This window comes from Lynx rufus, unplaced genomic scaffold (assembly GCF_022079265.1).
Source record: "Lynx rufus isolate CCGP_SWC_20201006 ecotype Redwood Valley unplaced genomic scaffold, mLynRuf1.p SCAF_1, whole genome shotgun sequence".
NCBI lineage: Eukaryota > Metazoa > Chordata > Mammalia > Carnivora > Felidae > Lynx > Lynx rufus.
The window spans coordinates 181,539,839-181,559,647 of NW_025814823.1; the positions used below are offsets into that span (position 1 = coordinate 181,539,839).

The following is a 19,809-nucleotide window of genomic DNA, read 5'->3' on the forward strand; positions in this document are numbered from 1 at the left end:
ATTCAATACAGGAAGGATGTGTGTATGTGTGTGTGTGCACATGTGTATGTGTGTGTACAACTTTGTGACATGTAATAAATACTGTGTTAGAGAACAGTATCTCCAGGTAATTCCATTTTACTTTATAAACATCATAACCATAGGAAATGAGGAAAATTAGCCCTAAACATTCAAAGAGGCTAAAATGCATACTGGAAAAAAAAATTCAAAAGGGAGATAGACGGTTTACACCAACACACATTCCCTCTCATGAGAGCAGTACCTAGTCAAGGACATGATCTGAAATTGAAAAAATTTGTAGGAAAAAAAAAATAAGCCACTATAGGACTGCAAAAAAGAATAAGAAAAAAAACCCTGTCAACACAAAAGATTCCTTTCTCACTCTCTGAAATTCTAATCCAGTAATCATGTATGCTTTCTAAAGCACCTTTCATCTGACTATCTCTGAGCCCTTTATGGTATTAAACACTCACTGAATCCCTGAGGTGGGTAAAATTATTCCAGTCATTTTACAAATGTATCTTTTCTCTCAAACCTCTCATCCTGGGGAGTGATAAGTCTGGGAATAAAAATCAGGAATCGATGAATGACTAGAGTCCTTATTCCTTTAACCTGTTTCATAATTACTTAGGGGAAAATTCTGTGATTTGCTCTGGGAAACTACCCTGATGAATTGAATGTAAGTTTTTGATTTGGTGTAAATTATCTTAATATATGTTAATGTATTCTTGCTCCTATCCTTGTCTCCACCTTTCCCCTTATCCCTTTAATTGGAAGGATTGAAGAATATGTTGGGATATGATAAAACAGAGAAATAGAAGTAATTAAAAGTTCAAAGAGGAAAAGAGTTTAGTGGGTATTTCCACCTCTTTGGGTCTTAGGAAATACTACAAGAAACTACAATTAGTCATGTGACCTTGGACTGAGCATATAAACTCTCTAGGCCTCAGTTTACACACCTGTAAAGAGAAGATTAAATTATATAAATCCTAAAGCCCCTAATTTCTCTACTATTTATTGTGTGGCTCCACATTTATGGCCAATATAGTTTCTGTGTTTTAGCATGTATCATTGTGATAAAAAAGAAAAATAAATCCAAGATAATTATTTCAAAATATTTCCAAAAATTAAATGTGGTTGAGAAGTATTTCTAATGTCAAAACCATTCTTTTTCCTTCTTATACCAATGTTCTTAATGGATCCTGAAGAGCAAATACTACAGTTTGGAGAGTAGTGCCAGACAGATGCTAGTCTACCAAAATAAGTGGATCTCAAGTTTAAGTCCAATTCAGATGACCCTGTGCTTTGGACTGACATCTTATGAATGTATCAAGTGCAGTCAATGTGACTGCTCCTTTGAAGGTGAGATAAGTGGAGCCTCTGTACCCAGATTACCCAGGAGAGGAGGCCAGCCTGATGATTGAGGGGTCAATTATGGGGAAGGGGATAGAAATACGGCCTTAGAGTGTTAAGTTGTAAATTACCACACTGGAGTTGACAGAGAGATTAGTTCAGTCTTTGAGTGTGGAAGAAAGCCAAGGGACCATGGAATATCAGATGCTTAGTTGTCATTATTTCTGCCTAGAAGAGTGACCCCTCCCTTTTTTAACTGGAGTCCCTGCCAACATCTCTCCACAGGACACCTAAATGAAGAGATTATCAAATGTAGGCACCCATTCATGATCAATCCTACCCGTTCCTTCCTAATTTAGGCTTACATCTCAAAGAATATTTACCTTCTGTGCAACCTTCTGTCACTTAACTGTTCAGTTCAGCAGTTAAGAAAGACTTAGTGTTAGTCATCTAGGGGAGCTCTGAGCTAACAGAACACCAGGATCCATTTCTTGAACAAAGATTTCCTTTTAGGTCAGGGATTGAAACTTCAGCAGTATAAAGTTCACACTGTAAGGTTCCTGGGCAGATCATGATATTTATAGGAGATAATTCCAGAAGACAGTGACTCATAATGGAGGAATTTAAAAAGTCAAGCACTAGCTTCTGATATCAAAAAAAAAAAAAAATAGAGGACATTCCATGTCTAGCTCTATAGCAAGTGACACGAATCACTTAGCCCCCATGTACTCTCCCTCAGGTGGTCTGTATTGCATGGTGATGAAGCAAATAAATGCTGGAAGAAGAATAGTGGGGTTCAGATCTCTGCTTTCCCCCTTCCTAACCTAGATATTTGGATAAGTTATTTAATTTCTCATGGGCTTATATTCTTCATCTGTGGGATGCTGATAACATTTGCTAATGCATGGGATTGTTCTGAATGCTGAATGAACAGCTTCATATGTGGTAAATATCAAGTAATTTTTTATAAATAATGTTATCATTTGCAAATGATTATTATTACACTTGATGCATACTACACGACAGGACCAAGCTTGTTCCTCGCCAGTATTATTGCTGCTATTGGTATGTACCACCTGTCAAGACTGCAAGCATGATCATAATTTACACATGGAGGCTACAAAAGGGAGCCTTGTCCAGCAGCATGTACATCAGACATAATTAAGACTATTGTGCCCAAACTAGGAAGATAAAATGCGGTCCTAAAACGGGGTATTTAAAGAGGCTTTTTAAAGATTCACAAACTGTGAATGCACTCATAAAAGTAGAATGCCATAAATATTACGTGAAAGCATGAATCAGATTTTAGTGTAAGTGGTTTTTGTTAATGCCCTTTTATTGTACTTGACGTATAATGCGCCATTGGAAAATCATACATTTTTGAAGATGTAAAAATTAACTATGGTTATTTTCTTTATCTGAGTAGAATAGCAATTAAATCTTTCAGAAAATATGTTTATCCAGCAAGACTGTGTTTTTAATGTTGGACTTTCATAGTGCACAAAGTGCTTGAGTGATATCATTTTGGAGACGAGGATCTTTGATCTTTCTCCTAAGACTATTTTTAAGTGGCCATTTTCAAAGGCCATCAAAAAGACCAAATTGCAGGGCACCTGGGTGGCTCAGTTGGTTGAGTGTTTGACTTCTGCTCAGGTCGTGATCTCACAGTTAGTGAGTTCGAGCCCCACATTTGGCTCACTGCTGACAGTGCAGAGCCGGTTTCGATCCTCTGCCCCCTCTCTTTCTACCCCTCTCCCTCTCTTGCGCACTCTCTCTCTCTCAAAAATAAATAAAACATTTTTAAAAAGACTAAACTGCTTGAATGAAGTTATAGAGAAAGAAAACACATGTGAAAACATATGTTTAAGCACTTACTTGCCAAAGATCATGGTTTGCAGTGTCACCTATGTCATCTCATGTAAGCTTTAGGACGCCCTAAGAATTAGGCACTACCTTCATTTAATTAGGACATTTGCTATACTCAGAGACAGTTAATAACCAGACCGGCAACCCTCAGTTCAAACCCAGGTTTCTCAGGATCCAAACCCCATGCTTTTCACATAACATGACAACAGTCACAACAAGCTCAATCATTAGACTCCACCAGCATCAATTAGAAAATATTTCCAATAACTTGAAAAGGGGCACTGAACAATGACTATATCATTGCTGGTGATAGCAGACTATGTATTTAGACATTACTATATTGAAAAACAAACCTTTATGAAATATGCTTTCACAATGCCTTAAGTCATTTGAATAAATGTTAATTTCATCACATGCACATTCCTTCATAGCACATTTTGCTGCCTGAATTGTATTTTATGCTGTATATTGATTATTTTTAAAAATTTTGTGTCCCACTCTCTAATATCCACTTCAGGAGGTGAGGTCAAAACAATGCTTCATTATTATTTCATTATCTCTGATTCCCCAGTAGTCATTCAGTCTATATTTGTTTAAAGAGAGAATGAATGATGGATAAAAGAGTAAGTAAATAATGAATATAGAAATATATAAAAATATACATGGGTAGACATGTCTACGTGTTCCAAAATCCAAAGTCTCATTATACAAAGAGATATAATAGAATAAAACCATATCTTATGAGTGGCAGGGAAGATGATATAAAACCTTCCTTTTACACAATTGAAACTACATATATTCCACTGCAACTATCATATTTCCAAGCTGTAACGCGATGTTTTAAATGTGCCCCTGGTATTATTATTCTAAAGGGTACCATTGATTTTCATGCTATGTAATAGCATACTTTAAAATAGACAGCTCGGGAAGATACAGTCTTCTGTGGCTTTTCTATCATAACATACATAAGTATCACATTCCGTGCTGACATTCTCTCCTGGGCTCCATGTCAAGATCACTAAACCATGAAACATCTATGTATCTATTCACACTAAAGGGCCAAATATACACAACCATGTGGTAAATGAAGAGCTGAATTAAGCTCTTTGAAATCCACCCCTCCTCCTAGCACAGAATTACTCCTTGATTCTAAATAGTATGAAATGCAGTCAACCATACAATTAAAATCTGGGAAGGTGTCCTGGATTGAAGTAAGATCCTCAAAAAGATATGTTGAAGTCCTAATGCCCAGTACCTCAGAATGTGACTGTACTGGGAAACAGGGTCATGGTAGATGTAATTGGTTTAATTAAGATAAGGTTTTATTGGATTAGAGTGGACTCTCAATGTAGCATGATTGGTTTTCTCATAAACTGATGTGAAGACACAGGGAGAAGCCCACATGATGACAGAGGCAGAGGTTTTGGTGGCACAGATGCAGGCCAGCAAACACCGATAATTGTCAGCAAACCATCCGAAGCTAGGAAGAGCAAGGAAGGCTTCTCCCCAACAGATTTTAGAGGGACCATGGGCTTATTGACACCGTGATGTTGGACTTCTAGACTCCAGAATTGTGAAAAACTAAATTTCTTTTGTTTTAAGCCATCCAGTTATTTTGTTATGTCCACCCTATGAAACTTATACAATTGGCACTATATCTTGCACAGAAGAGAAAAATCCTTTAGGACAATGTTGGGGAATCTTGTTGATAATATAGCATCAGGTCTATTAAATTATTACTTGTATGGTATTTGTATGCAAGGCTGGCCAAAACAAAGTTATTCCTGTTCCTGTATCCATACCTCTTTGCTATGTGATTTTGCCATTCCTCTTAACAGGAAGCAGAGTTTGTTTTCCTACACCTCAAATTTGGGCTGGCCTTGTGGTCTGCTTTAACCAATAGAATATACCACAAATGACACTGGGCAACTTCTGGGTCTAGGCCTCAAGAGGCATTTCAGCTACTATTTTTACCCTTCTGCAATGTGGTACCACTATTTAAGGAAGCTTGGGCTATCCTGTGGGAGGATGAGACCACTTGGAACAGAGACAAACCCTCTTATCTTATGCTCCCTACCAACAGTTCTTTCTTAACCTTGAGTGTACACTGGAATCACCTAGAGGACTTATTAAGACAGATTGCTGAAATCCACTCCTAATTTTTGATTCAGTACTTCTGGGATGGTGTCTGAGAATGCTCATTTCTAATGACTTCCCAGGTGATGCTAATGGTGATGGTACAAGTGACCATACTTTGAAAATCACTGCCCCAGACCAACCATTCCATTTAAGCCCTGAGATAACTCTAGTCATGTGACTGATGCCAGGTAAGTCCAGCAGAAGATCTGCTCAGTTGACCTACCAGCTCCTGAATTATGGGATGGTTTAGTACACAGCAAGAAATAACTGGGACACCAAGTTATTCTGGCATTTTGTGTGGCTGACTTCTCACTCATTACTGGTTTTATAAAGTCTCTTAAAGTTTCACTGCAAAGAGATGCCTGGGTTACTCAGTTGGTTAAGTGTTCGACTATTGCTTTCAGGTTGGGTCATGATCTCACAGTTCATGGGCTCTAGCTCTGCAAGGGGCTCTGTGCTGACAGCATGGAGCTTGCTTGGGATTCTCTCACTCCCTCTCTCTCTGTCCCTCCTCTGCTCACACTCACTCTCTTGTTCTCTGTATCTCAAAAATAAATAAACATTTAAAAAATAAATAAATTTGGGGCACCTGGGTGGCTCAGTGGGGTTAGGTGTCCGACTTTGGCTCAGGTCACGATCTCATGGTTTGTGGATTTGAGCCCCACACTGTGCTATTAGCACAGAGCCCACTTCAGATCTTCTGTCTCCCTCTCTCTCTGCCCTTTTCCCACTTGCTTGAGCTCACTCTCTCTCTCTCTCTCTCAAAAAATAAACATTAAAAATTTTTTTAAATAAATAAATTTTCACTGCAACGGCATTTGTAGTTAACAGAAAGAAAACTAGAGAATATAATGGTAGGAAGAAATAAAGTTCTTGCTTGGGTGAAAACAAGAGAGATGGCTTATATATATAGGAATATGTGAAGATAATGCAAAACATATGCAGAATAATTAATTACTCTTTTTTCCTGCGTGACAATGACCCAGAGACATTTCTATCAAACTCTAAGGTACTTAAGAATCTTTAAGAAGCTCACTAACATTTAGATTACAGGGCTTGACCCCCTCAATGATTCAGATGGAGACAGAAAGGGAAAGGACCCAGTAATCTGTATTTTTAAAATAACTACTCTCATTCCTGGTGGTTCTTATTCAAATGGTTTATAGACCTACAGACACCAAAGAAAGACCTGATGGTTAGCTCCTGGGGGCCAGACAATATTTATAAATCTCTATCAAGTTCACATATAGAGAGGCTCTTGAAAAATGTGTTAAACCACCTGCCTGGTTAAGAACATCCCCTCTTCAATATGAAGAACATCCTTTGTGACCAATTTCCTCTATTTGTAGTTATAATCACTTTCCTTCTTTCTTCTCTATTAGGCTTTTAAAAGATGGTGTAAAAAGCCTCCTGGTGACAGAATTTAAGGGCTCCTGATTCACCTTATGCACTGTGGTGGATCCTTCTGTCTTCTGCTAGGTCATCTTGCCCTACCTTAACCCCCCCCCCCCACTGCAACCACTCTCCCTAAATACAACATGCCCACTTACCAGAGCATTTCCAGAAGGAGTGGGCACACTGAGTACACAAAGTGGCCACTGAGTAAAGTGGGGTTATTCCAGATCACCAGCTTTTCCTCTTTCCCCCAAGTATAGCAATCATCGAAAGTTAATTCCTATTTATATTTCACAGCATGTGATTATATGCTACATGTGCCTGTGATCCTAATTCCTCAAATTATTGATTTATATATTAGCCATCCAAAATTAATATAATTTCAAAATATTTTGCTAATGCATCGGGTTTCAGAGAAAACATATTAATGTGGCTCACAACCTTCAGAGAGATGAAATAGAAGCCATTATATCTTCAGTTTAAACTTCACTTTAAATGCCTTTAGTAGTTTTCAGTCGTGTTTCACAAGAACATATAAATCAATTTGAATTATGGTCAAATTTCAATGTAGATATATTGATTCCAGAAGCCAATCTTACTATTTACATAACTAAACTTTGATGGCCGTGCGTATGTGTGTGTGTGTGTGTGTGTGTGTGTGTGTGTGTGTTGATCAAAATTCCTGCTGCTCTAAAACAGACATTTTTCAATTTAGAGAGTAATTTTTAAAGTATTAAATTTATCCCAAACCCTTCTTCCCCAAAACACCTCACCCTCTGAAAAAAAAAGTCTTACTTATAAAAGATAGGCTCCCCGTGGCATTTAATGAGTTACCCATCATTAACTCCACAGGATACAGTCAATAAATTTAATATGTGTGTACTTAAATGAAAGATCTGACAGCCATGAATTGTAAATGGGAATTTGGTATAAACAGAAATTTTTATGAGTAAAAAAATAAGAAAAACATCATTGGAACTTACATTAATGATAAATTCTTCCTGGCTACTTACTTCAGGTTTTATTAGAAGAAGGAATTGATGCTTTAAGGGCATTTAGGGACAAGATGGGGACAATGTACCATAATATTAGAGCAGAAAATCTCCAGTGAGAGGATTTTGATTTAGTATCTATCCTCTTTTCCATCTGATTCATAAGGGGGTGAAAAGCAGTATTGCTCCCCGTTCTGGGCCATTCACCCTTCCATTTAGAAACCTTCTTAACAAGAGTGAGAAGAAGGACTAATAGAGAAACCTAACTTTATTTTGTATCTAGGAGGCAATGGGGAGCCAGGAGAGTAACTTTTACAGATTACCTACCATAAGTCAAGTACCAAGTGAAGCACTTTATTTAAGTAATCCTATTTAATTCTTCAAAGCCTCAGTTTTCATATATTTTTGAAGAGATTCATAATTCTTATATTATAAACTGAGGCTTAGAAATTTTAAATCCCTTACCCAAAGTCATACAAGCTAATAAATTATAGAACTAGTATTAGTCTACTTGACTCTTAAAAACGACTCTACTATATCAAAATGTTTAGCTTTTTATTCAGGGTGGGCACATGTTTTTTCTGCAAAGGGCCAGAGAGTAAATATTTTTAGTCTTTGAAGGCTATACGGTCTCTGTTGCAGCTACTCAACTCTGCTTGTGGGTGAAAGCAGTGATAGTACCTAAATGAATAAGCATGGCTGTGTTCCAGTAAAAGTATTTTTTTAATGGATACTGAAATTTGAATTTTATTTGATTTCCATGTGTCATGAAATATCATTCTTTCATTTATTTTCAATCATTTCAAAATGTAAAAACCATTTTTAGTTTACAGCCATATAAAACCAACTGGCTGGCTAAATTTGGTCTGGGGGCCTTAGTTTGCAAACCCTTCCTTTAATTCCCTAAGCATCTGGGGGTCGAGGACTGTATGTTTTGATTCTCTGACTCTTGTGAGTACCTCCTTACAGCACCTGAAACAGAGTGGGCTCTTGCCTAACATTTGGTGATTGGATTGAGTATGTGGCTCTCAATGGTCTCCTTTTTATCTTTTCAATTGTGTATTCCTTGCTTTCTTTTTACTTGAGACTAAATTTACTCCATTGCTGTAATTTAAAATTTTTTCAAAGAAAAATAAAAGTTGTATCATTTAAAGTTACTGTACCTTAAAAAATGCACCTAAAGTGGCACTGTTTTTGCATGCATGAAAGCTCAAAGCCTCAACAACTCCCATGAGCGATTAATCTTCTAACACTAATTAGATATTTGCTAATTAGCGTCTGATGTGTGAAATGAAAAAACATTTTGAAGCTGAAATGAATAGGGTCTAGAAAGATAGGGCTGTATTCCAGTTCCCCCCTTTCCATATTATTATCATATTTCATAAATATTAATAAGATCACATGATATCAGCCGCTCTATAAAATTATCTCTCTGAACGAAGGCTTTTGTTTGATATAATAGGGATGTGTCAATATTTTGCATATGGGAGAAAGCACTCAATGAAGGAAAGCATTTTTCTCCTCAATGTTAAAGAGATGTCATATTTCATGAATCACTTTTATGCTTCATCAGCCAGTCCTACTTTTTAACCTAGGCTACTTCTTCCTATAAGAGAAAGTGGAAAATTTTTCTCCAAATCATCACTTCTCTTCCTCTCTTACACTCTAATCTCATCTTAGTTTAAAAGAAAACTTAATAGAATGGAAAATATCTTAAACCTATGATTCTGTGCAGTGAAATAATAAAAATCAGAATAGAATAGCCAATTTCAATAAGGAATTTGACTAGTAAAAGAGAGACATTTGAATTTCATTAATTGCATGCATGAGGACAGTCCTAAGAAACCTCCTTATGCCATCTTAGTTAAAAAACAAAACAAAACAAAAAACTATGGAGAATGGGATACAGCTTTCAGTGCTTCCAACTCACACACATAGGCTGTAATATTCAAGTCATAAATATTAAGTCATGTTGTATTCATAAAATGTAACATTTTGATTTGGAATATTTCTCAAGTGAAAGCCCACATTAAACATATTTGGTTCTGAAATAAAAGACTGAAATAATAAACTATTTCAGTTGGTGTGGGATTTTTTGAAAAACCACTCACCTGTGAATGCTGGTCATATCACAAATTATATCTAATTACAGCATTGATACAGTAATTTGAAATGATAGCTAAGCGCAAGTTGACAAAGGTGACATTGAAACATAATGACGATGAGATTATCGTTTTCTTAGGCTGACATTTTGTGATTACAATAATGCTGATCGAGATGATTAAAACCATAATGAAGGGAAAGCTCCAAGAACCAGAACAAAACATACTCAGACTAGAAAGAAGCCAACTATCATTTTGAATCCTGCTTCTTCAATATAAGTTTGCTGCCAGCATAAATTTAGGTAGTTGCACTAGTCCCAGAGACCTGAGGGAACTTCAGTTGACAGACAACATTTTCTACCTAGTCACGGAAGTTTTCAAAGCTGGAATCAGAAGGATAAGGGAATCTATGCCAATTTACCCATTTTCACTGGGTATCATATTCTAATTAGCTTAGACATTGATTATCAGCTCCCAGATGCAAAACACTAATACACCATCTTCATTGATACCCAGTTATCAGTATCTTCAGCTTAAAATTCATAGTGATCTCAAGACTGAACTGCTGCAAACACCAAGTGAATGGCAAAAGTCTGGCAGACATTACCCTTTCACTTATGATTAAATGAGAATAAAACCAGACAGCTTTTAATTACCAACAATGGAGAAATGAGTCAAGGAGAATCATACCCAATCAAGACATCACCAGTCAATCCAACGGGCTGACTGACTGAACCTGGGAAATGTACAATGTTCTGTACCTTGCTCAAAGGAGTCTGTTTAAATTGTATCAAGTTCAAAGCATCTGATGATACTTGTAATTCCAGCTGAATTCTCAACTTTATTTCAAAAATAGGGGATAAATGTGTCTCATTGTTTTAGAATCACCTTCCCAACTATATAAGTATTCTCAAAATTGTTTTTCATATACCTATGGTATTTGTTGTCTCAAAGGATCAAAGATTATGGATATTCACCTGGAAGCAATTTGCAAAAATTCTATGTCACCAGCTAGGTTAGGTACAATTGTCCCATTATTCTGATGAGGCAACTGGGACATAGAGTGAAAGTCTGGACTGTCAGTACTGCCTCTTAACAGAAAACTTTCCAATTTCCTACAGTATCCTACATTCTGAAACATTTGAAAAGTCTTCCTCCTTCCTTGAAGTGTCACCTGACTGTTTTACAGCCCAGATATCATGGTTTTGTTATCACCACTTATTTTTCTGCAAGTATAACAAAGAGGTATGCTATGCTGTGAATTACATGATGTTCAAATGTATCCCATTCCTTAGTAAAATCTATTTCATTTGTAATCTTCATCCTTATACATTCCATCCTAATGATATCCACCTGGGTTGTAATAACACATTTCCCCAAGGATCATCTATGATTTTAGACTTTGAAATGTGCCTAGGAAGATGGAAGAGGACAAAAGTCATGGGAGCCAGTAATAGCTTGCACAAGTCCACAGAGTTTCAGAGGTAAAATGTGGTGGCCTTTTTACAAGGTCTTGTTTCTGTTGTTGTTGGTTTTTTTTTTTTTTTTCAAAAAGAATCATCATCATTCTGAGAAAACCACTCTTTCTGGTGGATGCAGCTCCTGTTTCTCTACTTTTAGTCAACCTATCCTTAGATCTTTTAATTTTTTATTTCATATCAAGTCTAACTACTGACACAATAATTTGAAATGATAGTTAAGCACACATGGACAGAGATTACACTAGAACATGATGATGAAATTATGTAATGCATATACTTTATATAGTATCTCATTTATTCCTGACATTGTTGTCTACATTTTACAGACAAAGAAATCCAGCTCAAAAGACTTTAAATCACTTCAATCCGTTTCCTCAAAAGCATCTACTTAGCACGTATAGGATATTGGCCATTGTGAAGGCCTGGGCATCTGATATTGAGCCAAAGAGACCACTTAAAGCCTATGCTTAAACCAACTACAGGTGCTAGTCTGAGGTCTTAGGGGCAAGTAACTGATGAATTCCATCTCTTGCCTGGATCCATGTTAAAATCACATGTACTCCAAATTTTCAAAATCATAGACATTTGTCCTCTATGAGTTTTTTCATTATCAGGAGTCATTGTACTATAATTCATAGGCCAAATCTAGTCTGCTAAGCCATTTTGTATGGTCCACAAGTTAAGAATGCCCCCCCCACCCCGCATTTTTAAAGTGTTGTTTTAAAAAATAAAAGAATTGTAAAAAGAGACATTATGGCCCATAAAGCCTTAAAATTTACTTTTTGGCCCTTTATAGTAAAAGTTTGCTGACCACTGATCTTTATGAAGGAAGGTTAAATTTGGCTTCAAGTTCTTTTCCATGAGGGCTAAATAGCTTTGTACAGACACTATGTGTTGTTGGCCTTAGGGTTTTTGTGATACTAAGAATTATTTATTTGTAGCTATGTTCTAATCATTGTGGAAAATATTTTCTAGCTTATCAATTCTATTAAACTTCAAACTAAGCCCAGGTAGGCACTATTGTTATTCCATTTTTTCCAGTTAAGAGACTTAGGCTCAGGATAGTCAGGTATCAGAGCATACGGTCTGACAACCAGGCAGGATTCAGGTCCCACTCTGTCCAGGCCCACTACTAGCCCAGAAGGCATTTATATGATAAAAAGAAAAATGTGTCCCTTCATGTTGGAGACAGACTACTGGGCAAGAGAATCAGGAGCTATATTTCAGGTCCACTTTTCTCCTTGGCCAAGCTTCCTGCACAACCATAAGCAGTTTGAGCCTATGATCCACTCTGCTATCCAATCCTGATGCATTAACCTATCTTCAGGGAGCATCTTCATGTTTTGTACCTTCTCCTGGGCACTGTGTGCTCACTTGTGACTTTGGCTTTTCTACAAGGAGGGTTTAGACTTCCTTTAGCATTATCACTGTGACCACCTCTGACAGACTCCTTGTTTCTCAGGCCTTGATTCCCCCAGCTCCCAATAAGACATTATTGTACTTTGCAGATACTGAATTTTTTTATCATTCCAAGGCCTGTGGCAACCCTGCATCAAGCAAGTCTACTGGTACTGTTTTTCCGATGGCATCTGCTCACTTTGTATCTGTTTCACATTTTGGTAATTCTTGTGATATTTCAAACATCTTCATTATTATTATATTTGTTATGGTGATTTGTGATCAGTGATCTTTGATGTTACTATTGTAATAGTTTTGGGGCACTGTAAACCATGACCATATGAGACGGTAAACTTAACAGATACTGTGTGTTCTGACTGTTCCACTGACCAGCAGTCCCTCCTTCTCTGTCTCCCTCTCTTTCTCCCTCTCTCTCTCTTTTCTTGGGATTCCCTATTCCTTGAGACACAATATTGAAATTATGCCAATTAATAATCCTACAATGGCCTTAAAGTGTTCAAGTAGAAGGAAGAGTCACAGATCTCTCATTTTAAATCAAAAGCTAGAAATGATTAAGCCTAGTGAGGGAGGCATATCAAAAGTCAAGACAGGCCAAAAGCTGGGCCTTATGTGCCAAACAGTCAAGTTGTGAACACAAAGGGAAACTCCTTGAAGGAAATTAAAAGTGCTGCTCTAGTGAACAAATGAATGATAAGAAAGTGAAACTGCCTTATTGTCGATATGCAGAAAGTTTTAGTGGTCTGGATGGAAGACCAAACCAGCCACAATATTCTCTTAAGGCAAAGCCTAATCCAGAGTAGGGCCCTAACTGCCTGCAATTTGATGCAGGCTGAAGGAGGTGAGGAAACTGCAGAAGAAAATTTGAAGCTAGCAGAGTTTGGTTCATGAGGTTTACAGAAGAAGCCATCTCCTTAACATAAAAGTGCAAGATGCAGCAGCAAATACTGATGTAGGAGCTGCATCAAGTTACCCAGAAGATGCAGTCAAGATAGGTAATGAAGGTGCTTACACTAAACCACAGATTTTCAATGTTGATGGAACAACCTTATATTGGAAGAAGATGCCATTTAGGAATTTCATAGCTAGAGAGAAGTCAATGCCTGTCTTCAAAGCTCAAAGGACAGAATGACTCTCTTGTTAGAGGCTAAAGTAGTTGGCGACATTAATTTGAAGTCAATGCTCATTTACCATTCAGAAAACCCAAAGACCCTTAAGAATTATACTAAATCTACCCTGCCTACATTCTATACGTGAAATGACAAATAGTTGTGCTTGGATGATGGCACAACTATTTACAATTCAGTTTACTGAACATTTTAAGCCCACTGTTGAGATCTACTACTCAGAGAAAAAGATTCCTTTCAAAATATTACCAATGACTGACAATGCAATTGGTCACCCAAGAGCTGTGATGGAAATTCGCAATGACATTAATGTTGTTTTCATGGCTGCTAACACAACATCCATTGTGCAATCCATGGGTCAAGGAGAAATTTCAACCTTCAAGTCTTATTATTTAAGAAATACATTTTATAGGGCGCCTGGGTGGCTCAGTCAGTTAAGCCTCCAACTTTGGCTTAGGTCACAATCTCATGGTTCGTGGGTTTGAGCCCCGCATTGGACTATGTGCTGACAGCTCAGAGCCTGGAGCCTGCTTTGGAATCTGTGTCTCCTTCTATCTCTGTCCCTCCCTATCTCATTCTCTGTCTCTCAAAAACAAATAAATGTTTAAAAAATTAAGAAATACATTTTGTAAAGGCTATAGCTATGATAGTGATTCCTCTGATGGATCTGGGAAAGTCAGTTGAAACCATTTTGAAAAGAATTATTCTAGATGCCATTAAGATTATTTGTGTTTTATGGAAAAAGGTCAAACACCAACATGAACAGAAGTTTGGAAGAAGTTGATTTCAACTTTCATGGATGACTTTGAGGGGTTCAGGACTTGAGTGGAGCAAGTAACTGCAAATGTGGTAGAAATATCAAGACAACTAAATTAAAAGTGGAGCCCGAGAATGTGACTGAATTGTTGCAATCTCATGATAAAACTTGAATGGATGAGGAGTTGCTTCTTACGAATGAGCAAAGAAGGTATTTCTTGAGGAGGAAACTAGTCCTGGTAAAGATGCCATGGAAATTGTTGATTGACAAAAAAGCATTTAGAATATTACATAAACTTAGTTGATAAAGCAAAGGCAGGGTTTGAGAGGATTGGCTCCAATTGTGAAAGAAGTTCTACTGTGGGTAAAATGCTATCGAACAGCATTGCATGCTACAGAGAAATTGTTCATGAAAGGAAAGTCAATCAATGCAGCAAACTTCATTGTTGTCTTATTTTAAGAAATTGCCACAGCCACTCTGACCTTCACCTTCTGCAATTACCACACTTATCAGCCAATAACCATCAACATCAAGACAAGACCATCCACCAGCTAAAAGATTATTACTTGCTGAAAGCTCAGATGATGGTTAGCATTTTCTAACAATAAAGTATGTTTATTTTTATTTTTATTTTTAGTTTATCATTATTTATTTCTTGAGAGACAGAGTGTGAGGGGGGAGAAGCAGAGGGAGAGGGAGACACAACCTGAAGCAGGCTCCAGGCTCTGAGCTGTCAGCACAGAGCCCAATGCGGGGCTTGGACCCATGAACTGTAAGATCATGACCTGAACTAAAGTCGGATGCTTAATTAACTGAGCCATCCAGGGGCCCCAAGTATTTTTAAATTAAGGTATGTAATTTCCTTTAGACATAATGCTATTGCACACTTAATAGACTATAGTACAGTATAAATATAACTTTTATATGCACTGGGATACCACAAACTTCATTTGACTTGCTTTAATGCAATATTCACTTTATTGCTCTGGTCTACAACTTAAAAATCTCATGAACTTGTGGAAATTAAACAACAACCTTTTGAACTATAAATTGATCAAAGAAGAAGTTAAAAGGCAATAAAAAGTTTCTGGAGACAAATGAAATAGAAACATGACATACAAGAATTTGTGGAAGAAAGGAAATAATTAAGAGTAGAGTAGAAACAGATGACATATAAAACAAAAAAATGATAAAAAATATTAACCAAACTAATTGAAAAGATAGAAAGATAATTGTCTCATTTGCAGAAGACATGATTTTATATACAGAAAATCCTAAACATTCAATAAAAAAACTGTTAGATTCAATCACTGAATTCAGTAAAATTTATGGATACAAAATTAACATACAGATATCAACAGCAATTCTATATATTAATAACAAAATTTCTGAAAAATAAAGAAATCAATTCCATTTACTATAGCATCAAAAACAGTAAATTGCCTAGTAATAAATTTAACTAAAGAAGTGAAAGATATCTACACTGAAAACGACAAGACATTGATAGGAAAAAACAGAAAAGACACAAATAAATGGAAAGATATCCCTGTTCATGGATTAGAAAAGTTAATATTGTTAAAATGTCACTACTACTGAAAGCCATCTATGGATTCAGTGCAACTCTATCAAGATTCCAATGAAATTGTTTACAAATAGAAAAAAAACACTCTTAAAATTTATATGGGACCACAAAAAGTCTGAATTTCCAAAGAAACCTTGAGAAAGAACAAAGCAAGAGATATCACACTTCTTGATTTTAAGCTAAATACTATAGTCATCAAAGCAGTATGGTACTGACATAAAACAAATAGACCATTGGAACAGAATTGAGAGCCCAGAAATGAACCCAAGCATCTATGGTCAAACAGTACTTCACAAGGTAACCAATAGTACTCAGTCGAGAAAAAGAAGCCCTTTAATAAATGGTGCTGGAATAATTAGATATTCACATGTAAAAGAATGAAACTGGGCTCATGTCTCACACCACTCACAAAAATTATTCAAAACAGATTAAATGCTTAATTTAAGACCTGAAACCATGAAACTCCTATAAGAAAACATTGGAACAAAGATTCTTAACATAAGTCTTGGTAATGAGGTTTTTGGATATGACACATAGAGCACAAACAACACAAAACACAAAAAAGTAGGATTGCATCAAACTAAAAAGCCTCTGCACACAAAAGAAAGACAACCTACAGAATGGGAAAAATATATTTGTGAACCATGTATTTGATAAGGGGTTCATATCTAAAACATGTAAATAATTCACGCAGTCAATAGCAAAAATAAAGTAAAATAAATAACCCAATTAAAAAAATGGACAAAGGGCCTGAATAGATTTCTTCAAAAAGTTTTGCAAAGGGCTAGCAGAATACATGAAATGATGCTCAATATCACTAGCTTTTAGGGAAATGCAAATTAAAACCACAGTGAGATATTACATCATGCCTATTAGAATGGCAATCAACAAAAACACAAGTGATAAAACAAATGCTGGTGTGGATATGGAAAAATGTGCATTGTTGGTGTGATTTTAATCTGGTATAACCACTCTGGAAATCAGTATGGAAGATCCTCAAAAAATTAAAAATAGAACTACCATATGATTCAGAAATTCCATGTCTGGGAATATGTCCAATGGTAAGGAAAAAACAAACTCAAGAAGCTATCTGTACCCCCGTATTCATAGCAGCATTATTTATAATAGCCAAGACATGGAAACAACTTCAGTGTCTATTGAGAGATGAATGGATGAAGAAGTTGCAATTATATAGATATAGACACAGATATAAAATGGAATATTATTCAGCCATATAAATGATAAAATTCTACCATTTGCAACAACGTGAAAATACCTTGAAGGGGCATTCATTAAGTGAAATATTGAAGTAAGTCAAACAAAGACAAATACTGCATGATCTCATTTATATGAGGAATCCAAAAAAATCATAGAAAAAGAGATCAAATTTATGGTTACCAGAGGTGGGGGTGAGGGAAGGAAGAATTGAAGGAAGATGGTCAAAAGGTGCAAACTTAAGGTTTTAAGATAAGTAACTACTGGGGATGTAATGGACAGCCTGGTGATTATAGCTAACATTACTGTGTGATATATAGGGAAGTTGTTAAGAGAGTAAATGCTAAGAATTCTCATCACAAAGAGAGATGTTTATTCTTTTCTTCTTTCTTTTCTTTTTATTGTATCTATACAAGAAGATGGAAGTAGTTAAACCTATTGTAATAATTTCAGAATATAAGTAAATCAACCATCATGATGTGCATGTTAAACTTATGCAGTGATGTATATCAACTATCAATAAAACTGAAGAAAAAAAAAAGAGGGGAGACTGAGTAATTCTACCCACTTGCTTCAGCCAGCATGGCTAGAGTGTCAAATGAGTAGGGAATCCTCTCCAAAACAGTCAGTAACTTATTTTGTGGACCCCTTGGGCTTCTCTCTAGAACCTTCTGGAAAGGCACATCCAGAAGGCACTGGTACAAGCAAAAAAAAAAAAAAAAAAAAAAAAAGGAGACAGGAAAGTCATCCAAATTTGGATTTTAAAAGTTCTATACCTTGGATTAAAGAGAAAATTGACAATAATTTTTGTATCAGAGAAGTGATAATTTAATTTACCCTAAAACAGCCATGTTAACAACATGCTTCTAATTGTGCAAAATATGAAGAAAAAAAAGAAAGGAATTATATTAAGGAGAAACTTTGTCTTGAAGACATGGAAAATGTTGGGTTCAAGGGACTCTTGTTTAGGTCTTCAGATGTTCTGCAAAGGTAGATATTACATTAGGGATTAAGGAACAATAGGAATGATGGTGCAGCATAGAAACATGGTTAAGAGAACGTAGAAAGACAGAGAAGTCTCGTTAGCTCTTATCTGTATTATCCCTAGACCATGATAACTATCCTCCTTTTTGACAGTCTCTCTTCTATCCTGCACATCAAATTAATCATCCTATAAATTGTTCATCATGTCACACTATTGCTCGAATACCCTTCAAATGGTTGTTACTGAAATTCAAATCCAATTGCTTTCCCATAGCATTCAATGAAGGGCTGCCAGATAAAATATAGGATACCCAGTTAAATTTTAATTTCAAATAAACAGTAATTTTGCTTGGGACAAACAATACCAAAAATTTCTTGTTGTTCACACAAAATTCAAATTTAACTGGGTATCCTGTAATTTTATTTGCTAAATCTTCAAATTCAAAGGGATTTCTAACCTGGCCCCAACCTCCCTCTGGAGCTTTATCTTCCTGCATTCCATTAAAATGGTTTTCTTGCCCCATGAAATGCACAAAGAATATTCTTATCTCCAAGCCTGGCTCCTACTGGCACCCTCACCTGGAGTGTCTATTTTATTTTTCACTCTCTGTCCAGCAAGGTAGTACATCACAGTCTCCAATATGTATTCTTATCCCCTGAGAAATTACATCTATGAGATGCATATGTTCCTCATTTGACACTTGATAAATACATATACTGTATCTATCACTCACACTGCTGATAAGATGGAATTCTTTGTTATTTAAGCCCTGAATTGTTATCCTAGTCTTCCCATTCCTGATCTAGATGTGTCCTTCATTATGGACATAGTCAGTGACTCAATATGGCTTGACCCTGAAACCGTAAAGCCTCTGAGAGTTTCAAGTGTCACTGTGGCAAGTGACAGAGTAGGCTTTAAACCCACTTAAGAATCAGTGTGTGTAACTCCTTTACCCTGGTGTTGATTTTTGTTGATTTGAGCCCTACTGAATTCTCTTTGAATTTTCCTTTCTATCTGTATGCATTCTACTTCATACCATTTCACTTACATGCTCTACAAGAGCTATGGCCACTGGGCCAGTTTCTCTGCCTGCAGTGTCTTTCCAAAGCTTCAACCACAATTTATTGTATTCAAGCCTGTCACCAATTTCTCTAAAACGACCCTGACCATGGTCTCTGTAAGTTCTGGAAACTTCATTTCTACCAAATGTATTGGCTTGTTCTTCCAGGTTGTTGATTTTCTGATGCTAATCTATTGTTTTGCTTTAGTTCATACCAGTTCCTTTCATGTGCATTTTTCACCCAAGTCACATCTTCTCTGAACATTCCCATGTCTCGCTTCCTTGTCCTATCTCCTGAAATCCTCTACTTTCCCATCTTGAACAATCAAAGTGTTTCCT

The 19,809-nt window shown here is 36.4% G+C and overlaps 1 protein-coding gene across 2 annotated transcripts in view; it reads right to left on the reverse strand.

The window, feature by feature from the left end:
• Positions 1–19,809, reverse strand: part of TENM2 (teneurin transmembrane protein 2) — a 943,516-nt gene that overhangs the window by 690,079 nt on the left and 233,628 nt on the right. The gene's annotated exons all lie outside the window — the stretch shown is intronic.